This window comes from Solanum pennellii, chromosome 7 (assembly GCF_001406875.1).
Source record: "Solanum pennellii chromosome 7, SPENNV200".
Classification (NCBI taxonomy): domain Eukaryota; kingdom Viridiplantae; phylum Streptophyta; class Magnoliopsida; order Solanales; family Solanaceae; genus Solanum; species Solanum pennellii.
Window position 1 is genome coordinate 37,395,816 of NC_028643.1, and position 23,135 is coordinate 37,418,950.

The following is a 23,135-nucleotide window of genomic DNA, read 5'->3' on the forward strand; positions in this document are numbered from 1 at the left end:
ATTGCACATAAATATATACATAACATAGAAGATAGTATTAAGGATTATCTCATCTCATACAATCTAAAAATCATAGTAATTTAGGCATAGCCCTATATCAATGTAAAGAAGAAGAATATATGCTTATACAAATCGTACTCAAATCAAAGTGAAATGAACATAAAAGTTTTATAAAAACAAAGAAACTTCATAAGCGAGATATTTGCATCGCCCTCGGAAAGTGAGGACCTACTCACATGGATGATAGAAAATATCCAAGCCTTCTTCAAGCCGTATTGGATAAACCTTCAACGACCAGAACCTAAAATGTTTGGGAAAGAGGAAGAAAATAGGGTTAGTATGCCACTTGTACTAAGTATGAGACCATATGCACGTATAATAACAAAACATGCTAAACATGGACATTTAATTTAAACCATGCTCATTTACCTTTTTTCAAAAGTCTAATGCAAAATCAAGAAAGTCATACCAAATAACAACACATGCTTACTAACTCAACGAAGTAATATTCATCTCGACATACTTGAGCCCTTAATCTAATACAAGTCTATCATCAAGGAAATAACATAATAAGCATGAGTAAGAGTTAATCATATCATTATAAGCAAGACAACTACTCATGAATCCTCACCGAGTAAACAAGTGCAATGACAGAGCAAAGCCCCATAACCTTACTAAAGAAAGTAGCCTCAAAATGAAACCATGACCAATTTCAAACTTCACATAACATAAACTTTAAGGACACATAACATCATACTTTAATAGTACAACCCAATTAAATGTTCAATAGGATAATCATAATAGAATAATATCATTTATATTGTAGCATCAACATGTTACCATCATATACATATTATCATATACAACATAATATCGACTTCCTAAAGTTTCCATCAAGGTGAACTAGTGCAAGGCATAAGTAGAGGCCCATACCCCTACCTAGGCTAAGTTAAACCTCGCAAGCCACCTTAGTTAGTTCATATTTCGTCACTTTATTTTAATTTAGGGAAAACTTGCCTTAACAAACATAGACCACAACAGCAAAGTGTGGAATCTAGTGTTGTAAAACCTTACACTAATGGAAGGTGGTCTACCGTCCAGATTAAAACAAAACATAAATATAGCTTTCGAGGTGGATCCACTAGCTAGTTTTCCTATGGGGGAATCATAGTTGAAGAAGTAAGAGATAGTATATTCCCTCTTCATACCACTTGATAGTTGGGGCCTCCTCTCATGGGAATCTACTGGATGAGTATTCCTCTTCGGGAAGTCAACATCTTATGCAGAACTATTGGGCGAATCTTCTTCTATGGGAAGTCATCACCTCCCATTATGAAGTTCACTCGATGCTAAACTAAGTCCCTTTGTTTAAATGTCTTTAAGACTTTAATTATCGATCATAGCTTAGTTTATGTCATAGGGTATACCCCTTGTATAATCATCATCATCAATATCTCAATAAGAATTGCATGAATATAGTCCTTTCATCACAATTCATATTCGTAAGGTTAACACAATAACATTCATAGCATAACAAGGCACATTGATAGTCATCACCGTCCTTATATCACATACACCTTAATCAACCTCACAACATAGTCAAGACATTTTAATTAAACATTATACCAACCATTTAATCCTAATACAATGCATAATCCAATATAAAATCATGACTTAACCACAATTAATAACAATTGAAGTAAAGATAGAGACTCCAAAACATACCAAGTCTCCTTCATAGTTCATCCTTTAGGCCTTATAATAAACCCTCAATTCGATCCAATTTAGTTCTTCCACATCATAATTAAAAAATCAACATGATAATAATACTAGAAGAGAAACTACACAATAATTCAATCCCAAATAATTGATTAAACAAGATTACTTAGGCCTATTTCCGTAACCTAGATCACTGATCAAAATTTACATAAAAGACTACAATTCATTCCAATTTATTAATGATTGGTGTATCAACATCATGTAATAGTGATTTAACCCATAATCAAGACAATTGAATAATCACAACCCTATTTACAATAAGATAAAACCTAGGGATAACAGTTAATGATCATGTTTTCGGTTTAGGTCAAACCATGACAACGTACCATAATCAAGTTAAAATACATGTTAGTATATCCATAATACTCTAAACAAAACATAAATAACTCAGTTCATAACATCAAATTCGTAATTGAGTGAAACCCACTTGAAAACCTAACTTTGGAAATCCATTTTGAAGGAACCCTTTGCGAAAAGAGTCTCAAAGGTGAATTAGATCCCATACCTTGTTAATTGATGAAAAGTTGATGGTGAATTCGTCCCTTTTCCAGCTCTCAAAACCTCCCCCTAGCTTGTCTTCAATGGTATCTTCCAATAGAGAGAGAATATAGAGAGAAGGAAGATTATTTATTTTTATAGTTGTGTTTATCTAATGAGGGTTGGGGTCGATATATGGGGGTAAAATTAGGTAATTAATATTCCTTTAATACCTAAATAACCCTTAGTTAAATTAAATTAAATAAAATTAAAATATGCAGGAACTTGGACCCTCAAAGACTAAAACCCATCGATGGGCCGTCTGTTAGTCAACGGTTGGTCCCCCCCTCCGTCCTTCACAACCATCGTCTTCGTTAGAAACTTCTGCAGGCGAGGGTTTCCAAATTTTGTATAAGTGTGGGATGACGGTTGTCAACGATGCTCGTCAGTCAATGCACGAGCCGTTGTTTGAGTCTCGTTCGTACACATGGCCCAGGCAGTCCTGCCTATAACGTGCTAGGGCCCTCCTCAAGAGCCCTTGGTTGGTCATTGGGAGTTGTACCTGTAAGTTTCAACCATGAATCAACTTAAACACATGTTATATACCTTTCAACAAAATTTCATGAATTTCTGACTCCTAAAAGTTAGTCAAATAGGCGAAGGCATGCTAGTACGTCTTTGAACCAAATTTTTAAAAGTCATGGACGTTCTTGAAAGTTTTGGTTCCTAAACCTCATAAATGCATCATCATAGGTCTTATAAAAGTTTCTATCCCCCATGAAACCTATGTTAAGCCTTATGACAAATATTGGATTTTTGGAAGTGTTACAACTGGAACTGACACAATATAGTGATTCTCAATACTAGATCATTAACTTATACTTAGTAATAGATACACCACTTTAAAAGTAACGTTGTTTCGTTAAGGTACGAAATGAAAAAACCTTTATGTGATGATTGGAGAGCACACCGTAGACGTAACTAGTGTCTTCTTCCACTAAGAGTCCTTAGAATAGTCCGTATCATACATCATTGCATATCATAGGTAGAGAAAATGTGGAAAATTTTGAAAAACTTTTATATATGAAGTATACATAGACTTCTCATTTATCATATAATATATGATATTTACTCAAATTTCTCCTGTGTGATGTTTACATAGACGTCGCATTTATGCAACATATTTAATTCATTAATGTAGTCTAATATTTTTTAACATATAAATTATCTATCATAAAAGTATAAGGTTTTGGCAAAGCCCCTATACTATTAAAATATTCCACACATATGCTTACAATAAAGTCGCCAAAACAAGGAAAGACCCATTGTCTTAGACATAGTCAATATCATATCTAGAGTGGAAAAGTTGCATCATCGTCTAACATGAGGACTCACCAATAACTTGGGAAAAGATCCAAGCCTTCCATGAAAGTGTCCTTGAAATCATCAATCGCCCGAACCTTCCTAGATGTAGACATATAAAGAATATGAGTCACTAGAATTAACAAGTACTAAGTATATACACATAGGCAATCAAAACCATTTAAATCATGCACAAAGGGACATTATGTTCAAAACCAGGCAAAGTCACTTTGAAAGACTTTATGTACACACAAGAACAATACATGTCCATAATCATAATAACATTAAAACATATTCATATCCAACAAAAGAGAAACGTCATCATTAAGACATATCAACATCTCATATCTTAGAGTTCATGTCATCAAAGCATACAAGACCCATACATATAATCAAAATCCATTCAAAGTAGTGAATTACTCATGTGAATCCCCATAATACAACATATACTAAGTTAAATAGTAAAGAAACCATAACAAATACTGATATTTCACATAACACCATATCATGCATATTCATCATCATATATAGCAACTTCGACCAATATGTGTTCATCAATTAAGTCAACACCATATAAGATCAACATAATTTAAATTCAACACATGCATTTCATTCATAATAAAACACATAAGAACATACACTTAGAATACTCAAAAGGTAAAATAGTGCAATTCATAGGTAAAGTCTCATACCCTTACCGATAATAAGTAGAACCCTTTAAGTAAGCCTAGTTAGTGTCGAACATTATTACTTTCATTCATTCATTTTACTTTCGGTAACAATAGACTTAACCTACGATATACCATGTGATCTAAAAATGGAATCTGGTGTCATAGAAACCCTACAACTAAAGAAGGTTCTCTACTAGCCACGGTAGAACCAAACATGAACATAACATTCTAGGTGGATGCACTGGCTAGTCTTTCTATGGAGGCACATAGTTAAGAAACTAGGAGATATGTATGGAAACCATCTTTATGAACATTTTCATTATAGTACCCATCTCATTAAAAAATTGTGAACCTACCTTCCCTCATTGGGAAGGGACACTCCTCATGTCTAGTTAACTCGGTGCTAAGCTAACGTCCTTTTTTGAAATGTATTTAAGCCATTCTTAAAAATGTATTTACAAGAGAGAAGTTAGGGACTAACCATTGTATAATAATTATCATAGCTCTTTATGTATTGAATGAGAACTTCTGTTCATTACAATCCTTCATTAGTGAGATAATCACATCATAGTCATATCATAATGAAGCACACAAGAGAATCACTTTCAACCTTTCATGATCATACCCCTATATAGACCTCACATTCAACATACTCATAAGATGTCATGACATTCATCATGTCTACATATTTATAATATATTCACATAATCATTCTTCAATTGAATATCACCATCAAGAATAGACCATAATAAATGAAGCAAAGTGGTCATTCATAAAAGTCTTACTCATTGCTTCCAAGACCCTCCTTCAAGATTTAACAATCAATTTCACAATATTTTGTCATTAATTCATTCATTATCATCATATAACAGTAAACTATACAATAACTAACTCAATTACATCATCCTTAATAACTAATCAAACTAATTCATAAATCAAGGTTATGGAAAGGGACAATCATATATAATTTAGAGATGCTAGGTAAAATTCTAAGCAATAACAAGAATAAACAAATAAACAATCATAATATATCACTATTGATCAATACAAAACAATGTTACATCAATTTGTAAGGCAATCCACGAAATTGGAAGAAAACCATAATTTTAAACATCTTAGAGATCAATTTTTTGAAGAGCCTCTTGGGGAAAGGAGTCCCAAGAGTGAATAGCTTCAATACCTTTCGATTTTTTTTCAAAAGATTTGTATATAGTTAGAATAATCAATCCCTCACGTAGCTTTAACCTTGGTCCTCAATGGGGGTCTTTAGGATTGGTGATAGAAAGTATAGAGAAGTGAGAGTGAATTGTGTTTGCTAAATAATGAGGTATTAGGTGAGTTTAATGACTTACGGGGCACACTTAGTCCTTAATTAAGCAATTAAAACCATTATTAATAACTTATGAACTTAACTCCCCTAACATTACTAATACATGCACTGTGAACCAGGTCTCATGGACGAGTCCACGTCAACGGCCTGTTAACCAGATCACGGACCGTACAAGTGCTCCTTGGTATTGGTCACCGACTTTTTTTGGGAACATTTTGTTACTTTTGTAAGTGTCCACTCATGACACAATAAACTTGCCGTTGTCCACTCGACAACTCATCGCTTTGTTCATCGATGGAACACTACCAATTGATGATTTTGGGGGTCAAAATGTAGGGTCCTCCTCAAGAAAATTTTGGGTGGTCCTTGGGGAGTCTTACAAAATTTTTTTGACCTTAAACACACTGTAATACTCATTTCCAACCTTTTCACCAATTTTGACTTCAATGTAACTGTTTGAACCCCTTGAAACACACCGAGGCACACTAGTTCATTTTTCACAAATCTCTAGACATCATAGTTGTTTCTTTATGTTTTTACTCTAACACTTCCTAATTGAATTGATTACCTTTGTTTAAACTTAAAAATAATATTTTAAGTCTTAGTTCATCAATTCAGGTTCTAGACTACGTCGTGCACTTCCTAAGTGTTACACCTTAGTTAGTGTTGAACAACTCTTTCACTCTAAACCCGATTCATTTGGAAACTGGAACATTACTACTCATTAATATTTAATTGAGGAAAAAAGGTATGAATCCAGTAAGTACTTAAAATTACATAAAAGTCTAAGATATCTAACCCATCTAAATCAATCTTTTAGAATTATTATTGATGGATATTGTACAATAACGATCAACTATGTTAGATAGGATAGACTTACCAATAGGAGTGGAAAAACTAAAGGTATCTAGAAGTTGTTTAGGAAAAATGTTAATGTTCATTGCAATATAAGGAGTCACAAGAGACAGGATATCTCCTAGAACTAGCAAATCATAAATATCAAAAGTAAATAGATCGATCATATTATTGAAAACACGTCGAAAATTCGCTTGCTCCTAGCGACTAGTTATAGAATATAGACATTTTTCTCCTCTACTTGTCCATGAAGTAGCTCCTCTAGGTGGAGCTCCATCTAGTGGAGAAACTCAACATGATTAGATTCCATTTCCCCCCTACAATTAAATTTTCTATTCATAGGTAATTCTTTTATAAAGTGACCATTCTCCATGGTGGTTCCTAGCACACATAGCACATGTAGGAGTCTTATTATCTCTTTGTGCCATAGTATCTTGAGACTGTGCAGGTCTAACTCTAAAATCTTGTATACTGTTATTCTTGAATTAACATTTGTTATTTGGTAAAGGTGCAATATAAAATAATGGAGTATGTCCCTCTCGCTTTTGTTTAAAAAAAACATTTTGCATTATTGTTCTACTACCCGGACTCATTCCCTCATTTGTCAACTTTCTTGTTCCTAAACTCTTCCCCATAACTCTTCTTATCCACATTAATCAGTTGCACATGTGTCATCAACCTAAAAATGTCGATATATTCTATCTTCATAGCTTCATTTCCTAACTTGCTTGACAAACGAGACAATCGAACAACAAACAGACTTATCTTGCTCTTCATGTACGTAACCATCCTTGGATAATTACTAGATAGTTGGGTGAACTTAAGGTTATTCTCATGTACTCTTATATAGTCCTAATTAAGAGTGAGGAATTCTCATACTTTTGCCTCTTTTAGATAATCTGAATGAAATCCCATGAAGGCACTTACAAACATAACCTAACTCATAATCGACGCACCCCCAAATCTACCATTCTTCCATTAGTAAAACCATCTTTTACCAACACACTTAAGGTTGTATGCAACTAGTTCCACTTGCTCACAATCAACAACGTGCATAACCAAAAAAAGTTTTTGCAATTCCTCTACAAAGTCTTTTGGATCCTCAGTGATTGTTCAACAATGAACATCGGAGGAGTCATCCTTATAAACTTAGGATCTTAGAATTATCATTCACTTCCATTTAGTTTTCCCTTTGTTTCCCATCATGGTTTGTTAAAGCCTGGCTCAACATCTCAGTAGCTTCCCAAAACGCAACATTAGTGACTTGTCCTTGGTGTTGCACTTATGGTTCATTGGGTACCTCTTGATGCTCAACATTATTTCTAGCTGTAACTATTTGACAACAATCCCTGGAGGCATGAACAAAAAGATACATGCAAAAAAGAGTTACAAGGAAACTTTATAAAGATGAAATCTATCACATGAAAAAAGTATGAAAGAAGTTATAAAATTCTTTAATGTTTCACACTCCTAATTATAGATGTGCAGCACTTCACATCCATAACTAGAAATCTACAGAAACAACTTTATACACAATCTTGAACTCTTGAACTATGTATCTGATACAAAATTTTTCACGCCTCGACCCTACACCATGGGCGGAAATGGCAATTGAGAATCATTATTTCCTCCAAGAAAACCCTTGGACTGGCTTACTACTCAACGTAAGACTTTACCTAACATTTAAAGATAAGTTAAACTTTACAAATATTTTTAAAAGTAAACTCAAAATATTTTAGTCATAAGAAGTCAACTAGCTAAAGTGGAAACTCAAGTCTCAACATAGACAACTAAAATGGAAATACTTATAAACTAAAGTATATCGTTATATAAAACCTATAACTATTAAGAGGAATGACGGGACAAGACCTCAATCATACTAACTAAATGAATAACAAAAACAATTTAAAAGGGACCCTCAAGAAGCAACAAATATTAACTTTAAATCTCAGTATAAACTTGACCAGCAATTCTTTGGGTGCTTATTGTCATTCAATGTATCTGCATCATAAAAAGAAGTAGCCCAAATGGCATCGGTGCATTTAGTTTACGAGCATGAAAAGGGAACTCTAAACAAGATATAATCTTGAACTAGAATATGAAAGAAACACTTACCTGATCTCAACTCAATTTTGGGGATACCATACTGAATGAAGTATAAAAAGAAATGATAATAAAGAGGTAGTTTATACAAAGCATTTAAGACAGGGAGATTCTCTAATGGACGACCATTAGTATGAGGTATGTGCAACAACCCTAAAAATGAAACGGGTTAATATCGATCCTATCATAAGATTTATGATTCTATAAGGTATTAAAATGATGAATATTAACATTAGAAGATAGTTTGTAGAGTTTGAAAGTGAAATGTCAAAGGACGACTATAAGATCCAAAAAATGACTTAGGTGAAGTTAAACACTAATATGGTTGTCGTGATGGTATAAGGTACTAAATTGGTATGAAATGGGTTTAAAGACGGTGTCTAATATTTTAGGTGAATTGGAAGTCAAACATCAAGGGACGACCTAGACGTTCGACGAGTAAGTTCCCTATGTGCCTCATATGTGGTTTTATACGTTTATGTGTTATTCATCAGGTTATTATGTCCTTAAATGAGTAATTATGGTCTATATCGATTGTTTGTTAAGTTTCCTAAAGGTTGGAGGCCAAACGTACAAGAACGTTCATGACGTTCGAATGTTTTGCCTTGAATTGACCTAGTGTGTCTATGTATGTTTTTTCAAGTTTTACGTGTTAATTCTGTATGAAATTGATGTGGTAGTTATTAAACTTGTATACAAACATATTTGGCTTGTCAACATCTGGGTACAACTCCATGTAGGACCCACAAGGGGCCCTAAAGGACGACCCCAACATGGAGCACAACACTACAAGGCAGTGGCAATAGACTAACCCAAATGACGTCTTGTCGACCAAGAGACGGCCCGTCGATGGGTGGCGTACATGGAGGCACTTGACCTGAGGGTTGAGCAGTTCCAATAGCAACCAACGAGACCCCATCGATGGGGTGTGGGTGAGACCACGAACCGTCGATGCTAGGCATTGATGGAGCTGTGACTTTCCTGCCAGTTTTCTTTTAAGGCTTAGGGGTTTTGGGAAATCCACCCCAAGTCTTATAACATAGGAGTACGGTTTTTTTGACTGTTTATGGGTATATTAAGAGTATATAAGTCATTAAACTCTCATTTAAACCCTATCACCTAAATCAAAACACATTCTCTCCCAAAGTTTCTTCAAAAACCTGCATGAGAGCTCAAGGTGAAGATCGAACACGATGATGATTCTTCAATGGAGTTTATTCTTCAATTATCATTGGGTTATTCTAATAACGTATGGGATTTTGCATCTAAGTCTTGACATCACCTTAGAGATACTTTCAAAGATGATTTTCAAAGATTTCAAGAAGATGAAAAGTCCAATTTCTACTCTAAGTCTTGGGTTCTTCCATGAACGATTTTCAAACATTAAGATATGATGTAATTTATGTATAATTGATGTTTTGCAATGAAATTATCCATGAACCATTGAACTTCACAAAACTCTCAATTTGGCTAAAATATGGGTTATGTGATCATGCTTTGATATTGATGAATTCCTTTGTAGATTTTTATGAGCTTTTGATTCATGTATAGAATATGAATAATTGGTTTTTAGGAAGTTTCAATTTGATCAATTAGGTATTGTATATTCTTAGATCTAATGAATATTAAGATTATTGAATTGATATTGACATAAGGCTTATGAATCCTTGTTTACTTTTCTATAGGCTATTGATTGATGTAATAATTAAATTGATATCTAGGTTGTATTATATTTATGAATATGTAGTGAATTGACCTAGTTTCATTGAGTATTGTTATAATTGCATTGAATTATTGGTTATGGCCATGGGTAAGGGCGTTATGATATCCAATTTGATGATTTAGCCTTGAAATAGTACTTGTAAGATTGAGTGGGGGTATGCTACTGTAATTTCCTTTATTTAATGTTAATTTCACTTCAATTATGTCTGATTTGTATGGTCCACTTATGGTGGCGGTGCTATGTTAATTAATGTGGCCTTGTCGGCGTTAATTTATGTATTATGATGATCAAGGCCATGTTAGAACTAGTTGAAGTTTTTTGATGAATTGTGTAGTTTATTTATGTGAAGTATGAGCGTATCTAACTATATGTGAAGTAACGTCAAAGTATGTGTTATTTCTATGTATGTTAGAAAATTATGTAGACTATGACTATGTGCTTGTATGTGTAGTCGTAGGGTTGATGCATGGTTGTTCTACTTGATAATATAAGTCTATGATGGCTATATTGATGATAAATATGGTAGTGTATATGATTACTTAAAAATTATAATATCTGTTTCTAAGGGACTTAAAGAATGAAATGTACTATGTGTTAAAGTAAAGTATGTTGTGTCTTGTCTTGGTTTACTTGTGTCCCTTACTTGATTCAAATATGAAAGTTAATATGTGATTCATTGACTTAGCATGATAAAGCCTCTTATTCTTTAATATATGAATGATATGTGACCTTTAATTATGTTAAGAGGGTCTTTTTGTGAAACTTTGAACGTAGTGGTAAGGTTATGAATGTTGAAGTTGAATGTTGTAATTGTATCCTTCAAGTAAAGGAATGATAATAGACTTAAGGTTAATTCGCTTGAACGATATCATATTATTCCATAGGAAAGTCATGATGAGATTCTTGTCGTCATTGTGAGGTAGCCCTAGTGGACATTTCTTTGGTAGGGTAAATGTGATTGGGTTATGAATTTTATATGGAACCATCTTATGTGATCCTTAAGTGTAAATTACTCTATGAAAATTAAGCTATCACCGGGTGAGTATGGTAAGGGAAGTAGTTCTAGGTAAAGAATTAGTCTATATTACAAAGCATGCCCCTCATATTCCATAACCATGTGCATACATGGGATGTGTCTAAGTTCTACCATTGGCAAGTAGAACACCCTCATCAGAGTAAGTTAGAACTCCGGATTCTATGCTTTGCTACCATGGTCTATTTTTGTTATTGCCTATTCTAATCATATGGCATACTTACAAGCATTATATACATTCTATGAAGTTTAGGTGGTGGTATAGGACGCTATCTACACATTGAGCAATAGGCTTTGAAGGTGTTAGTTGGAGTCCCTAGTTCTTATCCATTACCACTATTGGAATGTCCTTTATTTGATGAATGTCTTATAATGAACTACTAAATCTAATGACTTAAGTTAAGAAAGTATGTTAAAATGAATAAGTACTTATCTAGAGTAGTTAAGGGTTGTGTTTTTATGGTGTGAAGGGGGAATAGAAATGATCACTTCATATCATACCTAGATAAGACATAAGAATTACTGTAGTTAGGGAATATTGTTTCTTATGTGGACATGATTCAAACATAGTTATTCCTAAGGATTACTTAGGTAATCTTGAAGAGTTTAATCATGGATGTTGTCTTCTTTATTTACTGAAGTAAATCTTTTGATAGACTTTGGAGGGGAGAGTGTCATGTTATATGTATGCTAATGTATGAAGTGAGAATTATTCTATATTAGGTAGTCTATAGGATCTCTTAAGTGTGTGTGTCTAAGGGACTGTATGGGCGGTCGCTTCACAACTCACTCGTGTGAACCTTAGAATCTACATTGGTAGGAAGATATCATGTTCATATGGCTGATGTCATGTAAATCAATGTTGATCTCATTATGGGTAGTCTTAAGGATCATTTAGGTGGGCCTAGAGAGGGTGTATGGGCGGTGTCTCTTTGTCTTTGTAAGTGAGTCTTAGGATAGATTTTAGTAAGGGAATTATATGCTCGAAGGTGTTTGAAGCAAAGTTGAGAAACTTCACTGTAACAGTGAAAAAGATGACCGTCCAGTGAAATAGTTCACTGGAAAGCGTTCCTAAAAATGTGACTATTTGCTTAAATGATTTCTTATGTGTTTCTAAGTTGTTAAATATTGTTCATATGATTATAGTTTGATGTTTTTAAACAAAATTCATGAAAAACATGTTATTTATTAAATGTATCTTTTTCATGGGTTTTGCATGGCTTCCATACTTAGTGCATATAATGTGTTAACCCATTCTTCTCCCTTTTTGACAAATTGTAGGGAATTGGAATTCTTGATGTGCTATCGAGGATAGAGAGGTTTCTAAGGGTCAAAGATAAAGTATTAGTGAGTCTTTATCAAATTCATTACAATTTCCACCTGTGTTTTTTTATGCCATAGTCTTCATTTTATTGTCTTTTATGGGATTAGTCCCTAATATTTTATACTCTAAAGTTTAGATGGTTCAAGGAGATGTTGTAAAGGTTTAATATTTTAAATGAAAGTCTTCCGCTTGTGTAGTGATTATGAAAAGTGTTTTTCGTGTGTGAAGAAAGTTTTAAATTCTTACTCATTTTAGTATGTTTATTATGCAACGAACGGTACGAGTGGCTTAGATGAGACTTTTTGATGTTTCATTTCCCGTGTGGTGATACAAGGATGCGCTATATACTAGGGTGCACTTGTGGGTTGTGACAAGTTTGGTATTAAAGCATAAGGTTTAGCAAGTTTCTTAGTTGTCTCATAAACCACATGTAGTAAAGTCTTGTTTATAATGTGAAGCGCGCCACATTATGAATAGGAGGGTATTGGGTGCTAAGAAATTTTCACTTCTTCATTCATCTAATTGTCCCTAAGTGCATAATTGAGCCACTTTCTAGTGAGCTCAATTCACTTTAAAAAGAAGTACTCTTTTTTTTTTATTCATTAACCTTCCAAAGTAACCCCCTACTGATACTTGGTGTAATGCATCACTTTATGGCCACAAGAAAACATACATACAATCTATACAAGGCAACACATATAAAAATAGAATTGTAATTCAAGTTAGAGATATTTAAGCCAAGACTAAAATGACATTACAGTGAACTCCTAGTCATTATGCACATATACTTATTTTACTTCACATAGGACCTTATAAGACCTAAATCAGGCCCCCAATCTAAGTCTACTAGTGAAATGTATATATAAGGCCCCATAACCTTACACATACTTAGTAAACCTATCATGAGATCACAAGCCTTTACATCCAAGTCATATATCAACATAGTATGAGGAGACCACTTGATTTATGTTTAGAAAGACCTTCATTATATAGTAAACAAGGTCAACATCATGCATAAATACTCATATCATGCACATCTTAATAACAAGTAGACAAATACTACAATGTCATGCATAAGGAACACATATATAGTGAAATACATTAGAACACCTTCGTAGAACTTCTTAAGGAGCTACTTCTGCAATGTCTAGATGGGTCCATTACTACCACCTATCCAAAGTAACCTCCCTTAAGTAATTCTATTTAGGTTCCTTGTCATTTACTTCCATTGGCCATTTTACTTTAGTGAAACTATAGCTTTAATTGACATAGACCATGTGATGCTAAACATTGAATCTGGTGTCATAGAACCCCACATCGAAAGGAGGTGTTGTACCGGACAAATTAGAACCAAATGTGACATAGCTTTCTTGGTTGATCCACTAGTTAGTATCCTATGGTGGCAACATAGTTATGGAACTTGGGGGTACATGTGAAAACCCTCTTTATGCCAAGATTAGGCATTGTAGTTATGCACCTATGGAAACATCACTCTAAAAAACTTTTGGGTCATGATGCTATCCTCCCCTTGAGGTTTATGGCGACCTACCTTCCTACCATAGGAAGGGACACACACTCAAATTCAAGTTCACTCAATGCTAAGCTCAGTTCCATTTATTGAAAAACCTTTATTATATTTTTACTTTACAAAAACATAGGCTTAGAGAGTCATCCCCTCATATGCTTAAGTCATAGGTCATAGATGAATGTTCATCAAACTAAATAATGTCAAGAATCCTTTCTCATGAACATAGCATATGTAAAGCATCATCTAGTTCAGGGTACACATGAATATGCCATTCAAGAACCCTCTCTTGACTAGATCTTCATACATGTGTGTGCGTGTACATTTATGTGAGGAAACCTTTCACATAACACATTAAGATATACATGTTCATACATACATATTCATACATATAGAAACAAAAACTACAACAAACCTATCAAGTTGCACATGTGCAATGAATTGGCAAAGTACCATACCCTTTCCCATACTAGTACACCTATCAAATCATCGTATCTAAAGAAACACATATCATGCTTCCATAAACATTATTATAACATGCATAGTAGTAGACACTAGTGAATATGAGAACTACCTTACATTTCAACACAATGACCTATACTACTTGTAACATGCATGTAAAGTAAGTGTTTGTGTACATTTGTCAACATGATCACATAATGGATATATACTACACATTTATGCAGCCACCCTTTTAGACCATAATACTCGATCAAGCATAACTCACACAACACACAATAGCATAGGAGACAACTCAACTTCATATTACACTTAAGACTCGTAACTTGTGCTAATCATGAATTCACATAGGGGTACATAGGTAAGAGATTATTAATCATTATACTCATCAATGGAAGCACCTATATAATTTACCCTAACATGGATATACAGAAGCTCATACAATAGCCACACACCCTAGATCACAACTACAACAGGAAAGTAGGCATAATCCTCTCATAGTATTATCAGAAGCACATGTACATATATTCATAAATTTGCCTTCAAGGCGATGGTCAATACATTTATAATGACAATAAAGTAAAAACCTCCACCATATGTCGACCATACCACCCAATGCCATACAAGGCTTCCTCAACATCACTTTAAAGAAATAGAGAAGTAGAAAAGTAGAGGAATTCTTACTAATTCTTTAGCCTTTGGTCATCTTTGACCATTGGTACTATTTTGTCAAAAATCAAGTATAGGTCAGTAACTTAGGGTACCATAATCATACATGAATTTAAGCATAAGCTACTACAAGGTCATAATACAAACTAGTACAACATATAATTAACATGCTAGAATGTAGAAGGACATAGACCATCAACCAATTTCACTTGTATGTTTTATAAGTCATATTTTATCAATAATATCAATCCAAGTAAGTATCTAACCATACACTTAATCATATCTAAAACGTGCTTAAAGCTCTTCAAAATCAAGCTACTACCGTAGGAAATAAACTATCAATTTAATCTAGAGTAGAGAGAATAGGCCGTATTACTAATTTTACAAAATTATTAATCATCAATCATATTTACCAATAAGTTATATTCTAGGAAGTAGATAACGATATAGGAAATCATGTATTATTCATATGTTATTCATCTTAGAATATAGATAACGTCACCTACATAACATTATCAATTTGTAGACTGTGAGAATCTAAATAAATTCATGTAAGACTTTCTTTAATTTTATTATCACAGATTTACACCCACAATTTATCCATAATTTTAACCAAAGAAGTAGCTATAAGAAACTCAACGTAATCCAAAGTCTTACAACAATCGACTTAAAGTCAACCTTACAGTGAATACATAGATAATAGGCTAGTTTTGTTCAAATGTTCATACATTGATTCACATGGGTAATTCATCAATGATTCACCATCAATATACATTCTAGAAAGTAAACATAAGAATATTAACTTAATTGAATCACAAATCAATATGCAAAAGATCAAGATTATAAAGCCATACATAGGCTAAAATGAAGTTTGTGAAAGAGAATGGTTTTGTCATGCAATAGGATTTAAAATCACGTCCAAAACAATATCTAATCACGAATATATTCATATTATGCTTTTGAAATAAATTTATGAAACAACCCATGGCTAGAATGAAGAAGAAGAACTTTATCATATTTTTCTGTTTGAATACTTTGAGATTAACTCTCTAAATGAAGGATAAGTATAGATGAAGGATCACCATACTTTATCTATATTAAAATCTATAAAACGTGATGATTCATCCATGGAAATCCATGATCCAAGCTATTCTTGAGCTTCACCAACAATGGAGGTTTTAGAGAGAATATTTTTTTGGGGAAAAATTCAATTTGTGTGAGTTGGTTTGTCAATGGGTTGAGCATGTTTTTGATCACTCAAATACACCTTAAAATAAACAAATAAATTATGTGGTGTCAGGTTATCACTTGGGGTGAATTTCATATTCACCCCTTTAATGAAATAGTCCACAGCCAACAGGTTTCATGCCACCATCGACGGAACCATCTACTGGCCATTGGTCAGTCAACGGGCCTTGCATTGGCTTCCGTCGGTTAATACTTGGCAAATTTTTGGATTGATACCTTACCAAGATAAGTACCAATCGACTATACCCAACCTACGGACCATTGGTTGACGAACTGGCCGTCACTTTGCCCGTCGATTGACACAGCCAAGGCATTGTCTTGACCAGCCTTGGGTTCTTCTTGTGGGGCCTTTTGGGGGGCCCTTTAGAAGTTGTACGTGTACTTTTCCAATTTAAATACAACCCTAAAAAGTTTTTTACCTCTTAAATTTTTTTAACACAAATTAAATACCTGCAACTCATTCAAGTATTTGGGGTGTTTGGTTAATTCATCCCAAGTATTTTATGAACCTTGGAATACAGTTTTAGGGTCTTTTAGTTATATTAATATGTTTCAAATACTAAGACCTAATTTTTGACTTCATTTCCTAAAACCCTAAACCCTCCCCTTAAAAAAACTCTATCAAGATTCCGTAGAAACTAAAAATACTCAAGAAGAATCTACGAGGGCTATTTGTGATCTTCTCTTCATAAAATACTTATGGTTTTTCTCCTCAATTTAGGTATGATAGTTATCCTTGAACCCTCTTCCATTGAAGGAGTCATTTCGAAAAGATTTCAAAAAGGGTTTTCACGCTCTATGTTGTTCTATCTTTGGTTCTAAGCACGGGTGTTCATGTAACAGTGTTTTAATTATTTGAATATGTTGATTCTAGTATTAATTGATGATTTTAATGTAAAAACCCTAATGAACTTATGCTAATGCACATTTCAAACTTTAAGCTTAATAAATGAGTTAAATGTACATGTTTATGTAGGTTATAAACATCGGTTTGCTTATGTTCTTATTATAATTAAGCTACTGCCCTAAGGTCCATATGATGATGAAATATTGAAGAATTGGTTATAGTTGGGGAAATATTGGTTAAATGGTGAGTTACTTAAATTGTATAACTCGTATTATGAATTGCTCTTGAGTGGTATGGTCCACCTTCTTGATGGCAATGTTTACTTGTTATATTTGGTATGTATTGTGAGTATGTCTTTGAAGGCCTAATTTGTGAAATAAAGTGATATAGGTGAGGTTCATGTTGATATACATTGTGAATCTTGAATTGTATGTCTTACATATATTATGCCTAACTGAGGTATGTATATATGTTTAACATGCTAGTTTTTAAGAAATGATGAATGAAGGTTTAAGCATGTCTACAATTCAATTTTAATGAAAGTGATGATTTATCTGAAATATGTGCTCACATGTACAAATACACTCAGACTTAGAATGAATGAATAAATGAAGTTGAAGAATGTGAATGAAAAGTTCAATGATTGGGTGAACAATCTTCGTTAGTTGAGATGAAGGGTGTGGTAGCAACATCACTATTTTCAAGATCTTTCTAAGATAAGTTGGAGGTTAGATACCCTCCGTGAGTTGAGATGTCGTATTCCAATGTAACCTCTAGGGATAAGTACCATTCGTTAGTTGAGATGTGGTGCTAATTAGTTATACCTTAGACTATAGTATATAAGTTTTAAGACTTTGTGGGAGAATTCGGCCTAGCACTGAGAGGATATGTAGAAGGGGTGGTTACACTTTTTTATTTGGGATGTTGTATTCCAATGTACCTCTTGAGATGATTAATCCCTATTATTACATAATGATTTACTTTGTAGCAATCTCCTTATCTGTTAACTATCTGCCCGCATAGGTGTAGCTATTGGAAAAGCCATGTAAAAGCTAAGAGAATGACCCCACCTTACGCAAGTGGGGAGCCCTCATTGGACAAGGGTAATATCGTGATTCTATGTCTAGATCTCATATTTTATGTCAGTTAAGCTATTCCACTATAAAAGAGTGTATGAACTAAGTATTCTAAAAGACTGTACTACGTAGGGTAGATGGTGGTATGGGACACTATCTATTTATTCTACTAATTAGATCTTCCAAAAGGGGAGTCTTGGTGTGTTTTATATGAATTGTATAAAATATGTCTCCTAAAGAACGTATTACTCAGAATAGTTGGTGGTATGGGACGCTATCTATCGATTGCACTAAGCAAACCTTCTGAAAGGGGAGTCTTGGTGTGTTTTACTTGAAGTGAATGAATGAGTTATCATGTGTTATAACTGAAGTTAGATTACTTAAGGTCTAATAGAAAAGAATACTCAATGTGCACTAAGTGGGAGAAGTATTACGGGATGCGACTCTCACATTGAACGTAGTGTAACTTACAATTCCTATTGCAAAAGGGCACTTACGTGAAGTCCTTAATGTATGATTGTTCTACTAATGTCTAGTCTAGAGTGTGTACGTGTTTTCCCCCATACTAGGTAAACCTATGGTTCGTACTCTTAAGGGTAACGTAGGTGTATATTGAAGGGGGTGTATGGACGGTTCCTTCATGTCTTACTGTCACGAACCGCAAGTACAACATAGAAGTTAGAGAGTTCTTGTGTCGCCACATGGCAAATGAGACTTAAGAAATAACATCTAAGCCACTCGTATCATTCATTGCATAATAAACATACTAAAATGAGTAAGAATTTAAAATTTTCTTCACACACGAAGAAATATTTTAAAAATAATTGCACTAGCGGAAGACTTTTATTTAAAAATTTAGACCTTTATAGCATGTCCTTGAACCATCGAAACATTAGAGTATACAATACTTGAGTCTAAGCCCATAAAGTAAGACGTAAAGGAACACGTGTGGATATTGTCCTCGAATCGATGAGGACTCACCAATACATACATACTCTTACACCCTTAGAAACCTATCCATCCTCTAGGACACATCAACACTTCCAATCCTCTTCACATAAGTCAAAAAAGGAAAAGAAGAGGTTAGCACATTAGATGCACTAAATATGAAAGCCATGCAAAACCCACATAAAAGGGTCATTAAGTAATTAACATGATGTTCATTAATTTTTATTAAAACGTCATGTATAAATATAGGAACAACATTTAAAAACTTAGGAACACATAAGGAATCATTGAGAAAATAGTCACATTTTTAGGAAATATTACGGTGAACACATTTCATTGTACGGTGAACTCCTTCACTGTTACACTGAAGTTCCATAGCTTCACATTGCACACCTTTTAGCAAATAATTCCTCACTAAAATCTATCCTAAGATTCACTTAAGTAAGAAAATGAGAGATCGCCTATATACCCTCTCTAGGGACACATAAATGATCCTTAAGACCACCTATAATGAGGTACATACATTTACAACACATAAAGAAAATGAACATGAGATCGTCCTACCAAAGGTTATTGTAAGGATCACTCGAGTGAGTTGTGAAAAGACATCTGATACAATCCCTTACACACATACATAAGAGATCTAATAGACTACCTAATATAGAATCATTCTCACTTAAAACATTAACATACATATAACATGACATTCTCTCCTATAAATGATAACGAAAGACTTATTAAGTAAATCAAGAAGATAACATCCATGATTAACCCTCTTAAACATTAACTAAGTAATCCTTAAGAATACCTAAATTTGGATCAGGTCTGCATAATTCGACCATCTTCCCTCACTTCAGTACACTAGATAAGTACTTATTCATTTGAACATACTTTCTTAACTTAAGTCATTACATTCATTAGTTCATTTAAGAAGCATTCATCACATAAAGACATTCAAGTAATGGTCTTGGACAACAGCTAAGGAATCTATCAAAATTCTTCAAATCCTATTATGCAATGTCTAGATAGTGTCTCATACCACCACCTAAACTTCATAGAACTTCTCTAATGCTAGTGGGTATACCGTATGATCAGAATAGGTAATAACCGGCAAAGACCATTGTAGCTAAACATGGAATCAGGAGTTGTAACCTACTCCGATGAGAGTGATGTACTTGCCAAATATAGAACTTGGACACATCCCATGTAGTCATATGGTTAAGGAATATGAAGGGTGTGCTTTGTATTCTAGTCTCATCCTTTAACTAGAACTACTTTCCTTATAATACTCACTCGGTTCTAGCCTTTTTTGCTCATAGAGTAATTCACATTTAAGGTTCATATAAAGGGGTTCCATATAATGTTCATAACCCAAACACATTTAGCTTACGAAGGAAAGGTCCACTAGGGCTACCTTAAATTGGGAACAAAAAGCTCATTATGCCTTTCCTAATGTGTGATATGATGTTGTTCCAAACAACCAACCTTAAGTGTATAATTCCTTTAATTGAAAGATACCATTACAGCTATCAACTTCAACATTCATAACCTTACCACTAGGTTTAAGGTTTCACATAAAGAACCTATTAATATTATTAAATGTCACATATCAGTCATACATTAAACACTAAGAAGCTTAAGTATCCTAAGTCAAGACATCTCATATTCACATCCATACATGCATCAAGTAAGGGACACAAGTCAACCAAGACAAGACACAACATACTTCACTTTAACACATATTACATGTCATTCTTTCAGTTACATAGGAATAACCATTACCATCTCTATGTCATCCTATACACTACAATATCATCATCAATGTAACCATCATAGACTCATGTGGTCATGTAGTAACAACCATGCATCAACATCTAAGACTACACATACACAATATAGCCATAGTCTAAATGATTTCTTAACATACATAGAAAGAAGACATACTTTAACATTACGTCACATATAGATAGATATGCTAATACTTCACATAAATCAACTATACAAATAATAAAAATACTTCAAGTACCGCCGACAAGGTCATGCATTGCATAAAGTAAAGACGACAATGCCACATCAATTCACATAGCACCTCCATCGCAGGTGGACGATACCAATCAACATTATAATACAAAATTATACATAATATTGAGGTGCTTGCATGACGTCACTAAACTAGTAGGTTACGAGTATGTGCATCACCTACTTTAACTTACTGACCAACCAAAGGACCAAGTAGGTGAATCACCTACTAAGACTCTTTTGACCATGTATTGGTCCAAGTACACTACACCTACTTGCATTAATCTGTCCCATGTTGAATAGAAGAATAAAAGGAAAATGGACAGCCAAGGCTCTATCTTCCCAAGCCCACAAGAAATAATTTTACTGGAAAACTAGGTGCACCAGCCTACTTAGATTTGTGGCCTAAATTATAGACACATATTGGATCCAAATAAGTACAAGAAAGGTGGCAAAAGGACAAATATTCTTAAGTACAAAGGCCCAACTGAAAAGTTTAAGTAGGTGGGTCACATACTTGAAAAATTATGGCGAAAATGACTGAGAAACTTTGCCAAATCAGGTCCATTAAAAGGGTTTGATATCAGATTTTTCCAACAATTTTTACTTTTAAAGAAAATTTATTTCTAGAGCTTTCTCTCATCTCTCTCTTATCTTCTTACAACATCCATTAAATACCATTAGGGTACTTGAATATTACGGAATTTAGGCTATTTGAATTATAATTTAAGCCGAGTTAAAGAGGATAACCTTTACCTTGATGAATCCTAGTCGTGGTAGTTCTATCTAGCAAGGTAATCCAGTGCAAATTTCTCCCTCTTGTGCTTGAGTTTATTAGGACACTTCAAATGTGTTAGTGATTTAGAAATTGTTAGTTGTACATGTTATAATATTAGGTAGGATGTTCCTATGATTAGTGCATGTTGAAATAACTATGGACGGGAGTCCTATGTAAATTTAGTTATGAGTGGCTTGAATATTTTAAAAATAATGTTAGCTCTTCAAGTACTAGTGATCAAAAATCATGATTCACTTTGAATTTGTTACATTAAATAATTTTTAAGATTTGTTTTATGTATGTTATGAAAAGGGATGAGACTTGTGTGGATAACTTAAGGAGAACTTAAAGGACATTAATATTGCAAAGAGTTTTTGGAAAGACCTGATACGAACGTTGCAGAATATATAGACACGATCTAAGGGAAAGGGAATGAAATAAAACATTGGCTAGATAAATTACAATCTTACTACTTGGTTACTATTTTGGCGAGATTAAGTAGATCAAAAGCTAGTAATACTAGACTCATAACTTTTTTTATTGTAGATTAGCAATCTGAAGATAAGGAGCTTAAGTAATACATTTTGATTTGTATAGAAAGTTATGTAATGCTATTCAATTTCCTACTTCTTTGGCATGAATGCAAAACTTTCTTTACAAAAAATATGCTTTCTAAGTGCCCTGAATAATGACTTATCAATAGTTGAAGTTCCTACTCCCTAGGTCATTTAAAAGAGCACTCTAATATGTTCTTGTTACTAAATTTATACGTGTTTACTATACCAAATGTTAGCATGAAAGGTTTAAGTTTTTTCATATTCAAAGTACCCCTGGAACATATTTCCCTTATATAAATCTAAGTGATCCAAGATTACACATGGTACATATGATTATATGTTGGATATACGA